The following is a 24,883-nucleotide window of genomic DNA, read 5'->3' on the forward strand; positions in this document are numbered from 1 at the left end:
CGTGTGCAGCTGGCCCATGCGCAGTGCTGATGCGCACAAGGAGTGACCTGCCACGCAGGGGTGTCCCCACATAGGGGAGCCCCATGAGCAAGGAGTGAGCCCCACAAGGAGAGCCGCCCAGCATGAAACAAAATGCAGCCTGCCCAAGAATGGTGCCGCACACACGGAGAGCTGACACAACAAGATGATGCAACAAAAAGAAACACAGATTCCTGTGCCACTGACAACAACAGAAGCAGACAAAGAAGATGCAGCAAAATAGACACAGAGAACAGACAACCGGCGGGGAGGAAAGAAGGGGGTGAGGGGGGAAGGGGAGAGAAATAAATAAGTAAATAAATAAATAAATAAATCTTTTAAAAAAAGAAAAGAAGATATATTTGTGTGTATGTAAATATCTACACTGAAATTTTGATAAACAGACATACACACACATATGCACAAACACATTCACAGAGATATGTAGTACATCTAGCTGTGTAAGAGTAAAATGGCTTTAAATCATATCAGCAAATCACCAACTGAATCATTAAACAAACAAGAAACCTTATATGGGATTCCCATGCATTCTGAAAAGAATATACTGGATCTGACTAGAATGCATTAAAAGACCAGTGAGTCTGGAGTTTGAAAAACATCTTTAAAGGAAAAGTAAGAGAAGTGTGACTGTTAGCAAAGGAAGCAGATGTTCTCACTCGAATAAAAAGCCAAATTATGAACACTTGAGCTGTATAACAGTCTGAAATCATCCTCTACGGTGCAGCATAAGAACTTTTATGAAAGTAAAAATCATTTTATCACACTGATGGTAGAGCATTTTTCTTTTCATGCCTCCTTTTCATACATTTCTGGTTCTTTATTTTCATTTTTTCCCTCGTGGCCTGGTATTTGCTTCTATTAGAAGGCAGAACTCTTCTAGCAAATGTAAATGGACCAAGACAGCATTTATCTGAATAATTCAGGCAGCAATAAATAATACCTGAAGTAGGGCGATGGTTTAGACCAAGGAGGATTTTGATGTGAAATAACCTCAGACCTGTTTGGGTTTCAGGCTTAAAGTCATGTATGAATGGTACCCATTGTGTGGTGCCACTGATTCATCCAGAGAACTAAGTCCTACCTCTGCTCTGGAACCCTGTTGTGATAAAGACAGCATTATCCTTTAAGTAAATGCGTACTTCCAAAGACAAGTACTCAACCTGCATATTCTGAAAAACTTAGTAAAGGAAAAATGTATATATTCAACATTTACCAACCCGGAGAAGCCCGGCTTCTAAATACTTGACTGAGTGTTGACTGGAGGCCTGTCTTCAGCTACCCTGGCTTACAATAATGTCACAGGGAGCATTTCTATGACCTGCCAATAGACTTCAAGTGACGGATCTATAGCTGGACATAGAAATGGCCTGAATCAGTATTCAGAACACCTCTCTCACTGTCACTCACAGTGGAGACAGGGGAGAAAAGTGAAGAAATTGAAGCATTGCATCTTTTCTCCTTGCACCTGTAGCTTTCTTCTGACAACAGACTCTATTGATAGGAGCTGAGCGAGTAAAAGAAATGGATGAAGCCGAGAGAAATACAAACCTGATAATGGAAACTAAGTAGAATGGGAAAAGGGTGTGTGTTTATCTGTGTGTTCTCTGAAATGACCTTGGCTGAGAATGTTGTGGAAAAGAGAGCTTACCTCTAAAGAGAAGACATGTTTAACCTTTTAATAAAGCATTTTAAGATGGAATACTTGAGGCAAAGAAACTTCTTGCCCTGTAGTGGGGCTTTTCCAATAGGCAAATTCATTTTGAAGGAAGATTAATAATATCTCATCTGAGGAATAAACTAAAACGAATCCATCTGGGGAACTGAAATCAAATAGAATCCTTTGAATTTAAAAGGGATCAAAGGAAGAGTAGAATGTTATTTTGAGATAAGGTAAGATAATGATGCAAAATTTAATTGGGATTTTAAAGAGAAATAAAAATTTCTCTTTAATTTGGTCTGGTGTGAGACCAGAAAGAATGGAATTCATCAAAGGACACCGTCTTCTATTATTGTATTTAGCTTTGGAACATGGTTATCGGAAAAGACTTAACTGTAAATTTCTTTTCTTTAGCACAATAAGAATATCTTGGGAAAATTGGAGTCAAAGACTTAGTTTTGTTTTTATCAAGTTTGAATCACATAGTCTTCAGAAGGCAGTTTACAGGTGGAGCCCTCTGCTTTAAATGATTCTATACACTAAAGACAGCAGAAGACTCAGTTTACCCTGTTGACATAATTTCTATTTTTTCCACTGTCGACCAAGGGCCAAATAGAGCTCAGCAAATAAATATAATGTGGCAAAGAAAATATTATTTCCTAGACTTGACTCTTAAAGGATAGGGTACCTCTGGGATGGCTCCTGCTCTGTGGCAGCAGTTAGAGTCAGGCCTGGGCTTTCGGGAAGGGTAAAGAGGCTAAAGAACAGGTGATGGAAGGCACAGGAAAGGATTCCTCCCTGGAAACCTGCATGTGTTCCATAAAATGCCCAATTCCACCAGTTTTCTTGTGGAAAATAGTGAGGACTGAGATCTGTACCCCACCTCACTTGTGCTTTATCCTGGAAGCAAATTAATTTAGGAGGAAAATTAATCATTTCTAATTTTAGAAAAACACAACCAGCATCCATTTAAAGATTTGAAATAGGGCAAAATTTGCCCCTGCAAACGCAGGATACATACAAAGGAGACCAGGGTGGGGTGTAGAGCAAGCAATTTGCTGCACTTCTGGTAGGACTTAGGCCTTTCATCACTCATAAGATGGAGTTTTCAGCCAAGTATCCTAAATCTATGAGGGCCAGGGAGACTTGGGTGACATTGAGGAGAAGTTCACGTGCAACTGCTGGGTCTCCTCCGAGCTGAAAGCACAAACCCAGGAACATCATGCTGACACTCGCTGTCCAGGTCCCTGCCGTCCAGGTTTTAGGAACTAGATCCACAGGCTGACTTGGAGCATTGTGCTTTCATTGTGTGCTCTTGTGTGTTGAGTCAGTAAGAAAAGATAACCCTGCCAAATGGCATTATGGGAGAAGGGAGATTTTGCAGAAGGAAGTGGGCAAATAAAGTGAGTTAATGCATGACTGCCTCATTAACATTTTAATGCTAAAATTATAAGTTATCTAGTCCTACCCAAGTCTGATATTTTTATATGCACAGCACAGAATCCTTTATCTTCCCAAGAATAAATGGAAGAAGGCTTACTTTTCTGCAAAATGATAATATAAACATAAAGAGATCTAACCAGAATCAGTGTGCCAATGATCAGATATGTCTAAAAATTGGCTTTATATCAACTTTTCCATTGTTTCTGTGGTTTTAAAATGCTGGGAGGATTTTTAGAATGGCAATGAATGGATTAGATGTTTGAAGAGAAGAACATATTGCTTTGTTAGTTTTGCATGACTTTTTCTTTGTAAAAGAATTCAGCCTTTCAAAACCATTGATGATTATAGCCTGATTGATCAAATGATTCTTTTTTTTAACCTGTTAAAATATCCCCTAAGAAAAAGCAAAACCTAAATGTATAATTTTGTTGCTCTGAAACAAAGGTCATGCTGGGGGCCACTGGTACTATGTAAACCATGAAGGTACCTGGGCTTACCTGACCCTCAGTTAATACTTTGACTTTACATTAGGCTTTACCCCTTCATTGTTATTGATGTGGAATAGGAAGCATCTGTGAAGGGGGCAGGTGTATGGGGAGCCCAAATGAGGGAAGCTCAGTGCTGGGCATGGTACAGGCAGAAGCCCCAACAAGCCAGCTTGGGTCCACACTCCCACCTAACAGAGGTCACAGATCCCTGGGGAGATCAGCAGTCTTTTGTGGGAATGTAGCTTGATTTTAGGCCCCATGTTCCACTTATTCTTCCCTCTTCCTTCCCTCAGAAACTCTGGTGACCAATGCCTTTATATTAATGTTATAAATTCTTGCATTGCTAAAATAATAAGTCTACTTTAGTCCATAGTTGCATTCTCCCTTATGTTTGTTATTCCTCAGTCTTGAGGATTTTAGGATAGCAATGTCCACTGTATTTCCGATTGAGATGAATGGCACAATGCAAGAAATTTAAAAATATGCTAGAAGGACATAAAACCAGATTTGAGCAGGCAGAGGAAAGAATTAGTGACATCAAGGATAGTACACCTGAAAATGCACAGATAGTAGAACAGTTAGATAAAAAGATAGAAAAATCCAGCAGGGACTTAGGGACTTGAATGACAACAAAATGCACCAATATATGCATTATAGGCATCTGAGGGGAGAAGAGAAGGGAAAGGGTGCAGAAGGAGTGTTGGAGGAAATAATGGCTGAAAATTTCCCAGTTCTTTTGAGGGACATGGATGTACATGTCCAAAAAGTACAGCACACCAGTATAAATCCTAACAGACCTACCCCGAGACATATACTTTTCAAATTTTCAAATGCTAAAGACAAAGACAGAATATTGAGAGCAGCAAGAGAAAAGAGATCCATCACATACAAAGTGAGTTCAATGAGATTAAGTGCTGATTTCTCATCTAAAACCATGTTGTGAGAAGGCAGTGGTGTGACATAGTTTAGGTGCTAAAAGAAAGAAGAAAAAAAAAAAAACCACCCAAGAATTCAGTATCCAGCAAATCTGGCATTCAAAAATGAGGAAGAGTTCAAAATATTCACAAATAACAGAAATTAAGAGAGTTTGTCAACAAGAAACCTGCTCTTCAAGAAATACTAAAGGGAGTTCTGCAGGTTGAAAGGAAAAAAACAGGAGAGAAAGGATTGGAGGAGAGTGTAAAAAGGGAAATTATTAGTAAGAATAACTTAAAAATTTGGAAAGAGAAATAAAAACAAAATATGACATATACAAACCTAAAGAAAAAATGGCTAGTGTAAGTACTGCCTTAACAGTAATAGCATTGAATGTCAATGGATTAAACTCTCCAATGAAAAGACACAGATTGGTAGAATGGAATAAGGAAACATGACCCATCTATATGCTGTCTACAAGAAATTCACCTTAGACCCAGGGACACAAGAGGCTTGCAAGTAAATGGTTGGAAAACTATTTTACATGCAAACGATAGCCAAAAAAAGGGCAGGAATAGCTATACTAATATCTGACAAAATAGGCTTTAAATTCAGGACTATTGTAAGAGACAAAGAAGGACACTATATATTAATAAAAGGAGTAATCTATCAAGAAGAAAGAACAATCATAAACATTTTTGCACCTAACTAGGGTGTCCCAAAGTACATTGGAAAAGCTAAGGGAGAAACAGACACCTCTACAATTATAGTAGGGGACTTTAATACACCATTATCACCATTAGACAGAACTTCTGGACAGAGGGTCAATAAAGAAACAGAGAACTTGAATAATGTTAGCGGATCTAGACCTAATGGACATATTCAGAACATTACACCCAAGTACAGCAGGATATATATTCTTCTCAGGCACACATGGATCATTCTCCAAGATAGACCACATACTAGGTCACAGAATAAGTATCAACAAATTCAGAAAGGTTGAAATTATACAAAGTAATGTCTCTGACCACAACAGAATGAAGGTGGAAATTAATAAGGGGCAGAGACAGAATAGGCACAAAGTTATTGAAGTTAAACAGCACACTCTTAGATAATCAGTGGGTCAAGGAGGAAATTGCAGAAGAAATCAGTAGCTACCTTGAAATGAATGAAAATGAGAACATGACATATCAACACCTATGGGATGCAGTAAAAGCAGTTCTGAGGGAAATATACAGCTATAAATGCTTTTAATTAAAAAGAAGGAAGAGCTAAAATTGAAGATCTAAATGCATACCTGGAGGAAGTAGAAAAGAAAAACTAATCCTAAAGCAAAAAGAAAGAAGGAAACAACAATGATTAGAGCAAAACTAAATGAAATTGATAATTTAGAAAACACTAGAAAAATTTGACAAACCCAAAGCTGGTTCTTTGAGAAGGTTAATAATAGCTAGACTAACAAAGGAAAAAGAAAGAAGATACAAATACATAAAATAAAAAATGAGAGGGGATATCACCACTGACCCCATAGAAACAAGAGTGTCATAAGAGGATACTTTGAAAAATTGTATGACAGCAAGATGGATAAATTAGATGAAATGGGTAAATTTCTAGAAACAGACAAGCAGCCTGCATTGACAAAACAAGAAATAGATAGAACTCAACAGGCGAACCACAAGTAACGACATTGCATTAGTCATCAAAAACCACCCAACTAAGATTTGTGTACTTATTTTGACTTACAGTATTAAAACACAGGTATCAAGAGAGCTGTGAAACCAGTATCTTGCTTAGTTTTGCAAACTGAGTAAAACATGCTTCATTTGTGTCTATGTACTTAACTTGACTCACAAGTTTGTAAGTCCTCAATCTCATCCCTGGACAGAGGTCACAGAACCTCGGTAAGCTCTATAGCATCCTCAAAGTCAGAGATCTCTAGTCCCTACTTTGAAACACATGTGATTTAGAGACCACATGTCCAACACTGTTCTAATCACTTTCCTTTCATAATTCATTTAATTCATTCATGGACTAGATTTTATTAGCATTACCCTCATTTTGCGGAGATGGAACAAGGCACAGAAAGGTGAAGAACTTACCTGAGTTCATACATCTAATAACTGGCAAAGCAAGAATATGAACCCAAGTAGTCTGCTGGGTTTACCACCATGCTAATTACCTAAGTGAAGCAAAGGAACTGAACTCACCCCGTTCCTTAATATCATCCAGTGCCTAAATCAGATTGTCTAAGTCAACAGTGAGTGGAGATTTTTTTCTCCAAAGCCCCACAATTAACTCCACACAAAGAGGAGTTTTCATTTAAAACCAAGCATTGCATCCTCCTGCCAAGTCTGGGCTCAGGATGCACCATTTAGCATGGAATGAAGGGTCTTATGATGTTGTTTTTTTTTAAGGAGGTATGGGGGAATGAACCAGGAACCTCATACATGTTAGGCACACATTCAACCACTGAGCTACACCTGCTCCACTCTTCTTATCTTTTTATAACAGAGTTTGGGATGAGAGGTAGTAAAGGAGTATATGTGAAGGTGATTGGTTTCCTTCAGTAATCACACACTTGGATTTGAAGAGATCAATCCATTTTCCTACAGAATAGGTATTTAAAATATTTACTAATAGGCCAGAATACAAGGCAAAACGAGCTCACAACTGGTAAATCCTGCAGAGTATCACCAGACCACATGCCCACAAACAAATAGAGCCTGAAAAACAGCTTGGTTGGATCTCTGGCTTGGCTCTTGTTTGACAGTACCCAGAGTGGGGTGGATTTTCTGACCATCTTCCCCTTCCTCATGACATCAGCTTCTACCATATTCTCATGACTGCAGCCTGTGGCATCAACATAATTCTCTGCTGCGCCACATCCTACAGGCACCTCACACTCAGGTAAAACCAAAACCGAGTTTGTTGCCCAACCTCACCCCAAATCTACTCCTCCATCCATTTCATTGCCCAACCCAGGCTCTTGGGAGTCATCCCCGATGCCTTCTTCCTTACCCCACACATCCAGTCACCACATTCCTTTCACCTCCCATGCATCTCAGCCCACTCCTTCTGCCCTTCATGCTCTCAGTGCTTTAGTTCAGGCCTCCCTTGCACTTACCTGGACCACAGAGAAAGCCTCAAAACTTCTGTCCCTGTCTCCAGTTTCCTGCCCTACACTACCTGCTCCACACAGGAGCCAGAGGCATCTTTCTAAAATGCAAATCTGAAAGCATGACTCTGCTTAAAATCCTCCCACGAATCCAGTTGCCTAGAGGGAGCCCCAAATCCTCAGTTTAGAAGCCAGGTTGCAGGTGATGGGGAATTATCAAAATAAAAAGATTTCCTTATGACATTGTGCTTCCCCCACCTCCTACCCTAGTTCCCTCTATTTTATGATGAAGCAGAGGTAGGCTGTAGCTGGTATAAGGATCCTTCTCTTGGGGTCTTCAGGTGGGAGACACCTGTTCCACATTATTCTATGTGTCAACTGACAGGGTCCAACATCAACTAAATGCTGGAGCACAAAGACCTGACAGAGTGTGAGCGCAGAAACTAGAATGCCAATCTACCCTTCAATTGAATATTCACCTCGAAAGTCATTTATGTATTTTGATCAACCTAAATATTTAATTTGGATGCATATACTCACCTTTAAATAAATATATTTCTAACATTTAGGCATCTTCAAAAGTGAATGTCTTTTGTGATTTAGATTTTTTTGGCTTCATTTTCAAACCTTCTTTATCAAATTTTTTTCTTCATTACAGAAGTTGTGGGTTTACAACCTAATCAAGTTTATTTGAACCTTCTGTACAGTCAGTCCTCTTAATAATTTTTAGTGATTGGCAACATAGGCCTGCTTCTTAGCACTTACCAGTCTTTCTCACTTACAGACCAATAGGCGATATGTTTACGTACTGTTCTTTATTCTGTATTGAACAAGCAAGGTCTTTTTTTTTTTTCATTTAAAAATCTATTGAAGTATATCATTCATACATGAACATACATAAACAATAAGTATGTAGTAAACATTGTGAACTTTCAAAACAAACATGCATATCATCATACAGGGCTCCCATACATCACGGCACCACCACCACCTTGCATTGTTGTGAAACAATTGTTATAAACTAGGAAAAAGCATCATCCAAATATTGCTAGTAACTATAGCCCATATCTTAACATTTGGTGCATTTTCCCCCAATCCACCTGATTATTAACACCCTGTATTAGTAGTATATATTTCTTAAAGTTCATGAGAGAATGTTCTCATGTCTGTTCTGTTAACCACAATCCATTTTCCACCACAGAATTCATTGTGTTATACAGTCCCATACTTTGTACAATCCATTCAAAGTCGCCCTCATTTTCATCACAGAGTTGTGCTGTCATCACCTCAGTCCATTTTAGAACATTTTCACTATTCCACAAGGGAAAATCCTACACCCCATTATATCCCCCTATTGTTGTACCTTAGAATTGATATAATACCTTCTTTGCCATTGCTGCAAAAATATTACAATATTACTGTTAACTATCATCCATAAGTTACATTAATTGTAATGTTCCCATGTATCACCATCTTCTTAACACTTTGTAAAAGAACATTCTTATATTTATACTGTTAACCACAATCTTTATCCACCACCAAAATCACTGTTATTCAGTCCCTAGATTAATCTCTAGCTTTCTCTCAATTGACATATACTCCCACACACCACCCCTTACAGCCACAATCAGTTTTATAAATCACCAGTGTTAGTTCTACTCACTATACTGTGTTACCATCAACTCTATTCACACTTTTACAATATCAAGCAAGTTCTTAATGAGCTCCTTTCACTTTCTGCTGCAATCACTCAAGGGGCTTCAAAAAATTATACTCAATTATTTGTTAGACAAGCGCTGTGTGCAAGCTCCAGAACAGGCACTGGAAAAACACAAAATAAGATGAAGCGATTCTTTGATAGACATTCAAAGCCCTGTCCAACATCAGGAAAGGTGCCTCCAAAGACTGACAAGATAATACAATATATAACTGCTGAAAAACAGGCAAATAGTGCCACAGTCCTTCCCAGGAAAGGATCATTACTTACTCCTGGTATCATTTATTTCTCCTGGTGGCATAACCTATTATAATTTGTAACTCCTGATCTGGCACTTTTGTATAAATATCTTTTCAATGATCAAAAAGTATCCATGGAAGAGATGGGATTTTTCCCAGATCTTGAAAATGGACAAAAACAAGTAAGATCATGTGTCATTTGCAGACCAAAAATAGACATGACATGGCACATCAGCATAGACTGAGGTGGCCTCAGATAGCCTTCATGGCTGGGACTTAGGATAGACCTTGATCACCAGTCAGAATTTGGAGAGAAGAAGTTGTCAATCAACAATCTGGCATGGGATGAGCATCATCTGACTTTATAATCGAGTTTAGATTTGAAAAGAAGGTAAATGCATGTTATTAATAATTCTAGTCTGGGAAGCGGACTTGACCCAGTGGTTAGGGCATCCGCCTGCCACATGGGAGGTCTACGGTTCAAACCCTGGGTCTCCTTGACCCGTGTGCAGCTGGCGCATGCTCAGCGCTGATGCGCGCAAGGAGTGCAGGGCCACACAGGGGTGTCTCCTTTGTAGGGGAGCCCCACGCACAAGAAGTGCGCCCCATAAGGACAGCTGCCCAGCGTGAAAGGAAGTGCAGCCTGCCCAGGAATGGCGATGCACACACGGAGAGCTGACACAGCAAGATGATGCAACAAAAAGAAAAAAAAATAGTAAGTCTAGTCAGTATTAAATCTGAGAAATCACAGTGGTGTGGCAGAGTGAAAAACTAAAATGCTTCTGTTTCCTTCAATTTTGGTGGATTTCAAAGTAGAGAAAATATATGTTAATATGCACTATATATCCACCTTCTCAATTAAAGTGTGGCATGCAGGAATGACTACAAGAATAATCTATTTCATTCTTCTGTTGAGTAGTTCTTTGGCTTAGCTGACAGTTCTAGCTGTTGGAATCCCACATCACCCTTCTGTAATGAGTTGATCCAAAAGGGCATTTAAATGTTTTAATAAGTCCCCTTGAAGAAGCAGCAGGCCAATATTTACTAAACTTTAAAATCACTGCAAAAAAAAACAAAACCACAAAACAAAAAGAGAAAACATAAAAAACACTACCTTTCAAAGAGAATTATTAAAGCATTTTAATGCTCTGACAGCAAATAAGTATACTTTCCACCAAATACAACTTCATCTAATAAACATTGATAGTTCTATCTTTGTTTCTAGTTTTTCTATGATTAGATTATTTGAAAGTGATGAAAGTATGTCACATAAATACTTTCCTCCTTCAAGCCCACTGCCAACATGTAGGACACAAGTAAAAACTTGCTCTACAGGCCAGTTCTTCCCTTCAACAAATTTATCGTCCATGAAGTTGTTTTCTAATTTATTGACAGGTAATTTCTCTGCCCACAATTAAAGTGGTTAATTTCCCCCTGTGCTCCACTACAAGTGTATGACATGTATCCCAACATAAAGAATCTCATTCTAAATGCCTCATTTGAATGTTCTTCTACTGTAACCGGAGGGCCGTTTAGGTGTCTGTGCTCTCTGCATGTATTGTGTTTGCATATGCAACTACAACTTCTCACCAACAGGTGAGCTGGGACTCAGGGTTCCCACACCCCTGGGCTGACCTGCTTACCCAGGAATGGAGTGGCTGTGTGATATCTGTCACTCACACCACCCCCTCATCTCCCAATAAAACCCTTCCCACCCACTAGCTGATGTGAGAGGCTCAAGGTTCAACCCTTTAGAATGGTTGGGTGCTTTATCTCTTTTAAGACTACCAGATGGCTTCATTTTACTCTGTGTCACCAATGAGGCCTCTGAGAATGTTAGAAAGAAATCTTCTTCTGGAAGAAAATAAGGCTCACCCAATTGTGGAGAAGGAAAGAATTTATTCTCAATCTTGCAAGAAGGGGCGCACAACCAGAAAACATGGCTGGCACGCCGAACAAAGAAAAATGACACAATTTATACCCCTAAACCTAGCACGCAAGCCCTCCCTCTGTTTCTCCATAGATTGGATACTTCAGAGGTTACAGCCTATCCAAGAGGTCTAACTTTGCCACATGAAAGTTTGTGATTAACCGCTTCCCCCATCACATTCCAACCATTTTATTTTTACCTGCTCCCCTTTGTCAAATAAAGAATGGAATTTAGTGCTGAACTGTTATTGACTTAGCTCTTTCTTGGGCATCTTTCTTATTGCCTATAAGACTGGCTTAACCTGGGAGTGGGAGACTGAGGCAATAGGCTGCCAGGTTACATTAATCAATATTTTCTTCCTTTATGTGAAAAAAAACTAATCTTTGTTTCTCAAAGAATATCCAGAAGGGAGCGAGAGCGACAGCATTGTAGGGTTGGGCCTCTCCTGGAGGACAGCAGACCAGGAAGTGGGGTGGAGCTCAAATGCAGCCAGCTGATACTTTCACTTCACCTTCAGCAACTGAAAAAAAAAACGATTCCTATTTAACCTTCAGAGGAGAGACAAAACTTCTTTCTTGGCTACCAATTCACATGGTAACTTCGCCATTTCTAACCTGCAGGTTAAATGCTTCCAAGGCGCTGTGATTTATTAACAGTTGGGGCTTTAAGAATGTGAATTGCCACTCCTCTCGCCCTTCTCTTTCTCTCATCATCCACTCCTCCTTTTCCCCCTCCTCAATCTCTTTCTTTCTTCCACCTGCCTTCTCTCTTCACACAATATATATCAGCGGGGCTTAGGAGCCCCGGCGCATGCGCGGAGTCGCCCAGCCTGGCGGAGGGAACGCAGATCCTCTGCCGCGTCACTGCCGGCCTGTCCTCCCTGCGGTCCGACAGCCTCCTCTTTCGCCCTCTCCGTCGCCCGGCCGCCGTGTTCTTCGAGTGAGCCTTGGACCAAGGCGTGGCAGCGATATTCTAGCTCATCGGCCAGGGCAAGTTGTGGGAGCACATCAAGCACAAGCAGGAGACCCACGAGTAGTTCCTGGGGGCCCCCATCCAGGCGGAAGGACCAGGCGCCTCCGCAGCTGTTTGCCCTGAGCTGGAGCCTCAGCCTGAGTCACGTTCGAGTCCTCGTCACCGACACGTGCAGCTGTTGGCAGGAAATGACATCCCCTGACACTCTTTAACTTCTGCTATGTTGAATGTATGTTTAGGCAGAGTTACCAACAGATAAATGTAAGTTGTCCTTGAAAAAATAAATAAATATCGGTTGGATGAAATGAGCACAGAGAAGGAAAGTCAGGAAAGAGTCAGGAAAGTCCCTGCTTAAAATTATCTGAGACTCCATCATAAATGGAACAAGGCTTAAATTCCTTCTATTTACAGAATTAAAACTGGTCTCCATAGCAAAAACAGGAGTAGGACGGATGAATATGAATGAGACAGATTACAATAGGTTCCATATGCTGCTTTTTGCTCATTTCAACAAGGGCAAAATGCATTTTAGTACTTCCTTGTTACTCGTTTCATCGCTTTTTTTAGAAGAGTCATCTTCTCTAGATTATCATGTAAGGTAAAGCCTTTCAGTATTTAAACACAAAAGGAGAGCAAGCAGCGTGGTACTCTAGAGAACATTATTTCACAGTCATAGTCTACCATGGAACGGTTAACATTTCAGATGACCTCTGCACAATCTCTTACTAAATCTGCTTCCATACTAGGTTTAGATTAACTTCACTTTGCATTAGAACCATGAGGAGAAGAAGGCAGGCATTTTTAAAATTATCATCAGGGTAATCGATGTGATAAAATGTGCCTTGATCTAATGAACTGTGAATAAGATTTATCCTCACACTCTCCAAGTTGTTGTAATTAGCCCCTTAGTGAAATTCTCAAATCAGAGGTTTAAAATATAGATATACATACACTTCCAAAGAAAATAAGTAAACCAAACCAGGCTTGTCACTCTAAGTCAAGTAGCAATAAAGTAAAATATAAAGAGAAGGAAATCTTAAATATAAAGTTGTGGAGGAAAAGATGTGTCCTATCAAAATCCCAGTTTAATTTGTATATTTATTCATCTAATCTTCTATTAGTTTCTCAGAAATAGATAAAAGAAGCAATATCCCTGCCTCCAGGAGTCTGTCATTAAATTGAAAGGTCAGATATAAAAGCATAAAAGAATTAAGAAATGGTCATGAGCGATGTTAGGTAGTGAAAACTAGCTCTGTCAGATTCTTGACCTATAAAATAAAAGGGGGAGATCCTAATACTTAATAAGGTCCATTCCTTCTTAAAAAATGTATGTTAGTGTAAATGATTGGCTTATAAAGGGAAAATAAATTGTACCGCCATTTCCTGCCCCTAGAGACAGTCAGTACATGGCTCTGTATATAAGCAGTCCATGATTCTAAATGTGATTAAACAATGAACTCTTTCCCCAGACAGGTGCAGATACAAATAGGTTTTTTGCATAGAAAGTTGTGTTCAAGGCAACTCCCTCATCTCCTCTCCCCATCCATGCTTTTATTCCCCAGTTTAAGCATTCCTTAGACTCATATTACAAAGGGAAAGCCTCACATGGCTCAGGGGTGAGGCAATAGTGTGTGGGGACTCCAGAAAACTTGAGGCTGTTCTTTTTTAAGGGCAGCAGCTGCTTAGTTTTAGCTGATGATGGGCATGCAAGAATTCAGGCCCAGGTTTTCCTCCAAAAAATTTTTAAGGGAAAATAGAGATTTGAAATTCTTATGTGAAATCTTCCAAATTAGTCTTTTATTTTTGGCAACCATTTTACCATTGTAAGGAAACAGCATATGAACCAAATGAAGTTTCTCTGTGGGCTGGTTGTCGACAAGGGACCCCACTTTGATGTTTGTTCCCGTGATTCAGCATGGACTGGAGAAGACAGGGGAAGCCTGTGGAATTTTCCAGTAGTACATGCATTACTCCCTCTGTGTGTATGTGTGTGTGTGTGTGTGGTATAAAGCTGGGGAAAGTGAAAAGGGAGATGGCCATCTAAGTACTTGATAGGTATATGATCAAAGGCTTGGAATGATGAGAAAGTATGGAATGGCTGGGCGAGAGGGAAGCTTGAGGAGAGAAAAGATTGGCTTTGTAATAAAACAGAGCCTTGACAGGCGAGTAGAAATGTGTAAGCAGGAGATTCTTGGAAGATCTTGATTAATTGCATTTAGATCATATGGAACGATTTGTGCCACCCAGGATATTTGCCACAAAACGATATCACCAGTGAATACTCAATGCCACCTTAAATAGATTTAACTAAATTGTCTCAAAATCCAACAAAGACATACACTTTCAAAACAGTTTCTTCCACAGCCTCTTATTTACTTGTCATTCATAGATGTGAATTCAAAATCATGGAGATATGATTTCAGTGGCGAAACACTAGGGTTTTTATCATTTGGATAGAATGCCTGGCATAAAATTTTCCAGAAGGCAAGACAGAAAAATCAGAGTTGTGCTGAATGTCAATTGCGCATGCTAATTTCTATTCATATACAAATATCTTATTAAATTCATATAATGCAGCTGGGTCCACTTTCATCTTTAATGAAAAGAAAATATCACTCAAAGGATGTGAAAGCAGGGATTGAAAATTCAGAGTCTGCTTGAACACTCAGAAGAACTCAAGGTTCTCACATTACTTTGTTTCTGCCAATTTATTTTGTTTGTGCTCTGTGGTTGTTGTTGTTAGCAAAGGTAATATATCCTCTTAGAAGAAAAACTTCAAAGGAAACAGAAGGCCATACTGTCAAATGTAAATTTCCCTTCCTGCCCTAAACTAGGTAATATAAGTTCCCCTCCCCAGAGGTAACATCTTATATTCATTCTTTGGATAACCTTCTAGAAATATTATGTGTGCGTGATATCAGTGAGTAATTGAATTTAACTACATATAAAAGGAAGTCCAGATGACAGTTATTTAAAAGATAAAGATTTGGAAGTGGGTGTAGTTTGGTGGTTGAGCACCTGCCTTCCACGTGCAGGGTCCTGGGTTCATTCCCCAGGACTTCCTTAAAATAAATGAATAAATAAAGATTTGTTTTCCTCTCATCTAACAGCGGTCCAGAGGCAGGCAAACCAGGCCTATAATGTTGGTTCCAAGGTTATCGGGGACTCAGGCTCTCTTGCTATTTATTCCTCATCATTCTTGGGATATGATTTCATCCTCAAAGTCAGCCTCATGGTCACAATATAACTGATAGAGTGTGAACTATCACATCAGCATTCCAGGCAAGTGAAGGAAGAGCAGAAGAGCAGAAGAGCATGCTTCCCAGCAGTTGGCTCCCTTTAAAGAGCTTTCCTGAAAGTCCCATACCACATTAATTCACTAGCGCTGTCTAAATGGGTAGATTTTAAGCTGAGCACTTTGCCAGTCCCAAACATAGGCATTTTGTTGGCAAAGAATAAAGACAGAATGGATATTAAAAGCAGCTAGCAATCTAACATTTTGTAAACAAATGGTTACGTACTGTACACATTGCTTTTGACTCAGTCCTCTACATTCATTATATTTCATCAGGAACAAACCAAAGGACCAAACCTGAGACTGATTTCTCTAGCAGTCAAGCTCTGCATATCCCATAATAACAATTGCTTCATGCAGTCCTTGCTATATAAAGAGTGGTCTGCAGACCAACAGCACCAGGGAGCTTGCTAGAAATGCAGACTCTCAGGCCCCATCTCAGACACATGGAATTAGAATTTGCAGTTTAGCAAGGTCCCCAGTAAATGAATATGTGCATTCAGTTTTTTGAGAAGCCCTGTGAAGATCCCAGCTTAGTCACAGCCAAGCCTTTTCATATATTAGGAGCCCTCTCTAATATACTAGCTGTTAGGGTCTGGAAGAAATTCTGCTCCCTGAGCTGGGTGTCTGTATGAACCATGGAGTAAACTGGAGCCAATATGAGCATCACGTTGTCCACATACTAATCTACTCCCAGTCATGCCATCAGTCAACGGCTCTGGTTCTTTTGAACTAGTTTCTTGGGCTGGATTCTTTCTTCCAACCCCCAGCCCTCACTCCCAAACTGAAAGGTAGACTTCAACTACAGCTGCCTCTCCCCCTGCTTTCTATAAAGCTCCTTTCTCATAGAGCTGTCTGCTTCCAGTTTCCTAGACCCTGCTTTATGGCCTTAAAACCAACATCTCTGAGAACATATCACCACCCTGAAGCCAGGATCCCCACGTTCTTGGCCTTCGTGAGTGGGAACCACGGCCACTGACCATAGCCAGGATCAGAGCTGACTTTCACACACTCCTGAAGATTGCTTTGGAGTCACCTGCTCCTCTCCAGAGGCCGAGCAGATTTTCCCCACCCTAGGTCTGTGCCAGGTCTGGATTGGACCATTGTTCTCTTTTACCCAAGGGGCATCCCAGCCTAACACGGGGCCTTGCTGTTGATGCCAAAACCTAACTTGCCGCATTTCGGAGTGCGGTGTTGGTGGGGAGCCTGCAAGCTTTTGTGCCTGCTGCGTGCCACTTCCTTTCTCTGCCCTTTTTGGGGGTCGTGGGGGTCAGGGGTAGCATCCTCCTTTTGGGCCAGTTGGCACAGCCCTTCAGTGGCTGGTCAGCTGGAGGGCAGCATGTATGCGGAGGGTGCTGGGATGTAGGAGGCACACAGTGTGGCAGAAAACTGAGAGCCTGGAGGGGCCGTCGAGGTCAGACTGGACAGGGTGGGGATACACCCTTCAGAAGCGGCTTCCCTACCACCTGCCCCAGAGACCCCATGACGTCTCTGTTTTTAAAATCAGAATGAATAGACTTAAAAAGGGGGTGTAGAGCGAGTTTACTGAGCTAAATGCAGCATTAATGTGGAGCAGTGCCAAAAGAGGTTTCTGTTCAAAAGGCTGAACTGAGGAGGTGGCTTATATGGCTGCCTGAGGCAAAGGGAGGGCATGGGGGAATGCGGAGGGATGAGGGAGACTGGAGCTGCCAGAGGGACGGGAGCTGCACAAGCTGCGAGTAGGTCATGAGTCGCCTGGGGCAGGATGTCCTTGGGTCCCAGTCCGTTAATCAGCAAACTGTCGAGACTGTGGCAGACTTGCCGGCGTCAGCTCCATTTTTGCTACCATTCCTCCTTTCTAGCAGGGCCAGGGGTCTTTCTCAGCACTGCAGAGGATCACCAGTATGTCAGCCTGCTTCAGTTAGTCTCCATCTCTTCTTTGTAATTCCCTGGGAAAAAAATGGAAGCTCAAGCAAATCAAGATGGTTAATAGAAGAATTTATCATCCCAATTTCACAAAGTCAACGTGAAGACTGGCATCAAGGCCCAGCTGGCTTGCTGGCAGAAGCTGCTGGACAGCGGGGCGTGGGGCTGGGACGCCTGCACGGAGACCTTCCTGCACAACCTGGGCCTGGCCATCGGCTGCACCATCCATCAACACTGCCCTGCAGCTGCAGGCGGGCAGCCTGGGGTCCTTGCAGGTGGCTGCCGCTACGTCCACTGCAGAGCTAGTCGATGACCTGGAACCAGAGACTGCTGTGCAGGAGCCGCTGACCCACACCTGCACCAGCTGGGCCATCCACATCCGTGCCCTCAGGGTCACACTCAAGGAACTGGAAGGAGGCTGGAGCCCCACGCCCACCTGCCCCCCTTCTCACAGCTAAGCTCAGATGTGGCCCCCCTGGAGGAAAGACGGTCATGGACCTCCTACCAGAGCCACGTAAGAACAGGCCTGCCCTCTCACTGCCGGGAGGACTCTGAATTGAGGAGGAGGGTGTTATCTCTTGTTGGACCCAAGCATTGGGCTTACCCGAGTCTGTGTGTTCTGTAACCATTGCCCTCTACAATAAAAAGTACTCGTGTTAGTGCCCTGCCAATGCCACCAAAAAAAAAAAAGTAGTGTTGCTGAGTCCACTGTGACTACAGCAAGAATTGATTTTTAGGTGCTGGGGAGAAACAGGCTGTAAGGGACACTTACAGTGACTCGACAGGAGCTGGCAGAACCTAGCACTCTCAGTCCAGTTGGGGCATGAATGTCAATATTATAGAGAGGTATAGAATTTGGGTGGATAAAAACATCATTAGATTTGACAAAATGTAGGCTGTTAACCTTTAAGACAGCAGATCTCAGCAGAAAAGTAGGGCCAAAAGCCAAATTGCATTGAATTAAGGAAAGAATGAAAAGCAGAGGAAAGGAGACAGCTGATAAAATTTATTTCATACATTTGTGGGTGGAAGGAAGAAACTATAAGACATAACAGAATCAAGTAACGTGTTCGAAAGATAAGGGAGAACTACACATTTGTGAAGGCAGAAGGAAAAGTGTCTGTGACAAGGAGATATCGGAGACAAACTCAAAGGAGCAAAAGAAAGATCTTTGCAAATCAAGATAAGAAAAAACTATTTGAGAAAGAGGGGTTATCTTTAAAGAGGTGGAATTCCTCATTCTAAACAGTAAGAAAGAACGAAGGAATACATGTAGAAACAAAATACAAGGAAGTATGTCTGTGAATATATTATTTGACTCCTTTTATTAGCTTTACATTCAACACAGTAATAGGTGAGAAGTAGGAATGTGTTAAGTTAGATTTGGGACTTTCAGAGAGTCAGAATTTTATTGTAGGAAAAGCTGCTAGGAACAATCTGTTTGAGTATTCTCTTCATTTGAAGAGTTGGGAAACTAAATGTAAAAGATAAACTGATTTGCCAAGATGGAACTTAGAAGAATTTAGTGGTTAGGGCCCCCGGGATTTGATACTATCTGGAAGAATCCCTGCAGATCATGAGCTGGAGATAGAGATGGAATTTTCCAAGTACTAGAAATTTGGCTCAGGTCAAGCATGATGAGATCGAGGTTGGAAATGAAGGCCCAAGTTGAAGCTCAAGAAGCTAACATTAATATGTACATATGTAGAGACTGAGTTTCATGGCTTTGCCCTACTTTGTGACACAAGAGCAGGAACAAAGAAAGCAGAAACAAGGAGTGATAAGGGATCAGGGTTTGGTGTGGGAGGTTAAATTATCCCCCCAAAAATACACATTCTTAATATTAACCTGTGAACCCACTGTAAATAGGACCTTTTGAAGATGTTCTTTTTAGTTAGGGTATGGCAAACTTGATCTGGATTACCAGAGGCTTTTTGTATAAAAAGAACCCAGAAGTCATGAAGCAGAAAGGAGAAGACATCACCACGTGGCAGAGGACATCACGAAGTGGCAGGAAGCAAGGATACAAGACCCCCAAGGATGGCTCGCAGCCAGCATCAGAATGCCACAGACCGCGGGCGAAAGCCAGTCTCGCTGATTCCTTGATTTGGGATTTTTTTTGAGCCTTCAAACCACGAGCCAATAAATTCCTATGGTTAAGCCAAAGCCAGGGTTTGTCATATTTGTGGTAGCAGCCCAGGCAAACTGAGACACTTGGCATGGTGGTGTCAGTGGGCAAGAGGGAATGAGAGGCCAGAGCTGCGCAGAAGGCAGCACAAAGAGACCCACCGCGTGCCTCAGTCCCACGGGGAGTCCAATCACAGACATCTTCATCTCCTCAGGGTGTGCCTGGGGAAGGTGGAGATGTTAAAGGTGCAAACATGCCTTTAGAAACTGCAGACCTGGATTTGTTCCAGATTCCACTTTGTAATCTGATACAAGTCATCCTGCTCCTTGGTTTCCTCATTCACAAAGAGAGAATACTACTCACTTTACACATATATTGTAATAATTAAGCTGGGAAGGATTTAGTGCTGAACACCTAACCCCAGGTAAGTACTCAAAATTGCAGCTACAAATGATTGCACAGGTCTGTTTTTCTAATGAAATGCAAACATGCAATCACAATATATAAGGGGAGATATTAAATCTTGAAGTACCACATTATTACCATAAAATAGTATAATATATGCTCATTGAGGTCTTCTTTATAATCCTCTATAGTAATGAGTGAGAGCTTTTTCCCAGCTCACCTCACACCATGTGCTAATGTAGAAAACTATCAAACTGAGTAGTACATGTGTGCTTCCATGGTCTACACTGCCCGATGATTCTGAGGGAAATAGTCTTGGGGTTCTCAAGTGCCATTTTAAGATGTCCTATCATCAGAGCTCATTGAAAACCATTCCCGGCACTGAGTTCACAAGGCACCAAAGCATCATCCAACACAATTTCTACCTTTCAGGGCAGAGCAGAGAGACCAAGCTCTAATAACCACTGGCCCAATCCTAATGCCTTCCTCCTGAGTTGCCCCATGTGTCTGAAAAGTTTCAGTCCAGCCGAGAAGCCCATTCCAAAGCTCAGGAACTCTGCTCTGGCTTTAAAGATGGCAAGGTGTGCAGTGGCCTCTCATAGCTGAGAGCAGCCCCTGGTTGACAGCCAACAAGGAAATGAGGACCTCAGCCCCACAAACACAAAGAACAGAATCCTGTAACAACCACCAGAGCTTGGAAGAGGATCCCGAGATCCAGATGAGAACACAGCCCTGGTGATGTCTTGATTTTAGTCCAGTGACACCCTGAGCAGAGAAGCCAGTCATGCTGTGCCCAGAACTCTGACCTACCAAACCACAAAATAATCAACGGGTGTTCTTTTAAGACATTTGAAAATAAAAATAAAATAAAAAACTCAGGAAAACCAGCAGTCAGACCTGTTGTCAATCATTCTCACTTATAAACATCTGAAGTAAAAGCAAAGGTTCATTTACTTTTACTCACAGCTACATGAAACATAAAAGCCTTTACAGCTTCTAGAAAGTTCACCGATTCCTGGAATAACACAATATTTTAATGCAAGAAAAAATAGTTGCTAATCTATTTTCCTTCAGCCTGAGCCTCCTTACCCAGGCCCAATATCCTTTCTAGATGAGAACTACACACCCCGCCCCACATTCTTTCTGGAATTTGGTGCGGACATACCACACTTTGATGCAGATTGTCAATGGGGTGCTTCTTGGACCTGAGATGTCCAGCTCAGTCCCGCAGAAATTCAGCTGCTCCTGGGAGAATTCTTCAGCCAGCTCTCACTGACCTGTGTGGATAGTATACAAGTCCCTCCCCATCTTCCAGAAATAATGTCACTGGCCTTCATCAATGGTGGAGAACCAAGATTGTTGTCAGGATTATTCTTTAAGTTGTTTTTCTTGGACTTGGGAAACCAGCCCATTTATTCAAAAGATGGGGTCCATGTATTTTAGAGCAAGAAAATTAACATCACCCTTCCCACCCCAAATTGGAATGGATTGTTAAATACATTGAGAAAAAGATGATATAAGAACGCTGAGAGGTCCACATATATTCTGTAAGGGTAAGTCACAGCAAGTTAACCCACTTCGTTTTTGGACATGGTTGCTACATTGTTCTTGGGTCCTAATACATGGTATACCTGACTTTCAACAAAGGAGTTCCCAATCACTTAAAGTCCATTACAATTATTAAGACTCTGTACTGTCTGTTATGTAATATGGTGAATAAAAAGAGTGGTGAGATACAGTCCCTAACCTCTGGCTTATGATCAAATAGTGGCCCAAAAAAGCACTACTAACTAGAATATAATGAATCAGATTTACATAGGAAGGCAGCACAGCATAGATTCTTGGAACCAGATTGCCTGGGTTTGAACCACACACTAATTCTACAACCTTAGATAAGACACTCCCTCTGTCTGCCTCAACCTCCTCATCTATAAAATGGGAATAATTAGTACCTAGCTTGTAGTGTTTATGGTAGGCAGAATAATCCGTCAAAAATGTCCATGATCCCATGCCCAGAATTTGTGATTATGTTATGTTCCATGACAAGCAGGAATTAAGTTTACAAATGGAATCAAGGTTGCTTATCAGCTGAATTTGAAATGGGAAGGGATCGCGATTATTTAAGGGGACCCAGTGTAATCACAAGGGGCCTTTTTAGTGTAAAGAGTCAGGAGAACGTGTCAGAGTAATGTGATGTGAGAAAGACTCCACCAACCATTGCTGGCTTTGAAGTTGGGAAGGGCCATGAGCGAAGGAAAATGAGAAGTCTCTAGAAACTGGAAAATGGAAAGAAACATTCTCCCCAAGCACCTCTGGAAAATAACACAGCCCTGCTGCACCCAGGGAGACCTGTGTCAGACTTCTGTCCTCCATAACTACAAGATAACAAATGTGTGTTACTCTCGGCCACTAAGTCTGTGGTCATTTGTAACAATTGTAATAGGAAATTGCCACAGTATTGTTGTGAGGACTAAGTCAATATATGTAAACACTCACAATAGTACCTGGCACAGAGAACTCAATATAAGTTTGCTGAGTAAAGAAGGGTCATGAAAGAAAAATCAGATTTTCAGATGAGCTGAATCTAAGAAGAGCAGGGTATTAGTCAGGGTTCTCTGACCAGCAAGAGATATCCATAAATAGTATGAGATTCTATAAAATTGTCTCACATGACCATGGGAATGCACAAGTCCAAATTCCACAGGGCAGGCTGCAAACGAGAGGCTCCGATGAAGGTCCTTGATGAGCATCCCAGGAGATGCTGGTTGTCCAAAGTAGAGGTGGGAATTCTCTTTGAATGCTGAAATCATTTCCCCTTTTAAGGTCTTCAAATGATTGGATGAGCTGTGTCTCATTGCTGACGGTAATCTCCTCAGTTGATTGTAGATGTAACCAGCCATCTATGCAGTCAACTCACAGATGACTAAAGTCCATGAAATACGCTTGCATTGCAATTATCCTAGTACTTGCCTGACCAAACAACTGGACACCATTCCCCTGACCAAGTTGACACATTAGCCTAATCATTTCAAGCAATTTAGAAGGTAGATGACAGGACTGGAATTTAAATCATTTCAATAGGTTGCAACGATTGACACAAACCTGGGCAATCTGACTCCAGAGTTCCAATCTTTAACCACTTTGCTACACAGTCAAAAAAACAAAGGAATAGTTGGGAGAAGGACTGTGGAATACATTGCTATAACAGTGCATACTGGGAACACAGATTCAGGGCACAATAGAAAGTTTCAGCAAATGATCCCTTTATTACTTTCATAGTATAAAGAGTCCAGGATAGGTAAATAAGCTCTTTGTCATTTAATACACAGCACAAAGAGTCCAAAAAAGCAGGGGAAGAAATCCCATCATGCCTCTGCCGAGGTGGCGAAAACTACGCTAGGCTGGAGTCAGTAGATGGCATCTCCCCATGCCCCACTTTGCCAGAGAAGGTGACTTCCCCAGAGAAGAAGGTATGGGTAGGTGAAGTCTGGGCAATGACCACGAACAGGTATCTGTGACTTCCCTTACACTATGGTTTAACCCAGAGAAGACAGAACTTGTTTGGAGGGACTTGCCATCTATCTTCAGCTATTTAAAGGGCTCTTGTATTCAAGGAATATATTCAATGTTGCTAAACTGACTACATAAAAATCCAGTGTTCAACAATGACTCAAGCTTGCAACAGAGTGATTTCTCTGCTCCTAGAAATGTTCAAGCATAATATGAATTTTCTAGAGGTGTTGAGTAGAGAGAATGCCATATTAAAATGGAAGATGGTTCCAATTCTATGGTCAGAATTAGTAGGTCATTTTAGATAGAGTATATAGAGTAGCTGTTTCTCATTAGTTAAGTTGGATTTTCAACTTGGGTTGGGGTGAAGCTCAGGTGTGACACCATGGGAAATCGAGGCCATAATGTATAATGCACTCACAGGTCTCAGACAGCAAGGGATGCCACAAGGAGTCGATGGGAAGTACAATTGGCTGGGGAGGGGAGGGCAGGTTACTGTGGTCCAGGGGTGAAGGTTAGTAGATTTCCCACGGGAACCCAGGTTTGGTTAGTTTAAAACAAATGCACATGAAAAGCTGAAGGGACTGGGGGTGAGAAAGGTAATGGGAATGGTTGGCTTGTCGTTGAGGATTTGGGACCAGCTGTGTGTTTTGGGTAAGGTGTGTGGGTGACGTGGGTGGTGGTCCCACAAGTGAGTTGGGCTCTGAGGGAGTTTATGCCCCAGAGCTGCAAAGCTGTCTATTGACTAAGACAAAGACCAGTGTTGAAGCTAGTGGCTTACCCAAGGTAAGGTGGATGCTGAGGCAGTGCACAAAAAAATTTGATCGTTATGACAACTGCTTTAACTCTGAATTAAGAAAGGTACTAGTATTTGAAGGGAAATATCATGGTCACATGGTTTAGCCACTACTCCTGAGCAGTATTAGAAAAGCAAATTTGCTTAGGGCAGTAAGAACATGGATCTTAATAGTGAAAAGTTCTTCATTTCTATAGATTTCAACATATTATTAGGAATAAATGATGGCTGTTGCCCATTGAATTAAATGAGTATGCAATAAGACCAGATGTCAGGCCTAACAACTCCAGATTATTAAGCACAAACATCCTGGAGCAAATTTGTTCTTT

The 24,883-nt window shown here is 41.3% G+C and overlaps 1 protein-coding gene and 1 pseudogene across 2 annotated transcripts in view; both read left to right on the forward strand.

Annotated features, from left to right (window-relative positions):
- The window catches only part of NKAIN3 (sodium/potassium transporting ATPase interacting 3), a 702,972-nt gene that overhangs the window by 602,819 nt on the left and 75,270 nt on the right, over positions 1-24,883 (forward strand). The window lies entirely within an intron of this gene.
- Positions 12,354-18,173, forward strand: LOC139436450 (ribonuclease P protein subunit p20-like; annotated as a pseudogene).

The sequence above is a fragment of the Dasypus novemcinctus genome, chromosome 14 (assembly GCF_030445035.2).
Source record: "Dasypus novemcinctus isolate mDasNov1 chromosome 14, mDasNov1.1.hap2, whole genome shotgun sequence".
Lineage (NCBI taxonomy): Eukaryota > Metazoa > Chordata > Mammalia > Cingulata > Dasypodidae > Dasypus > Dasypus novemcinctus.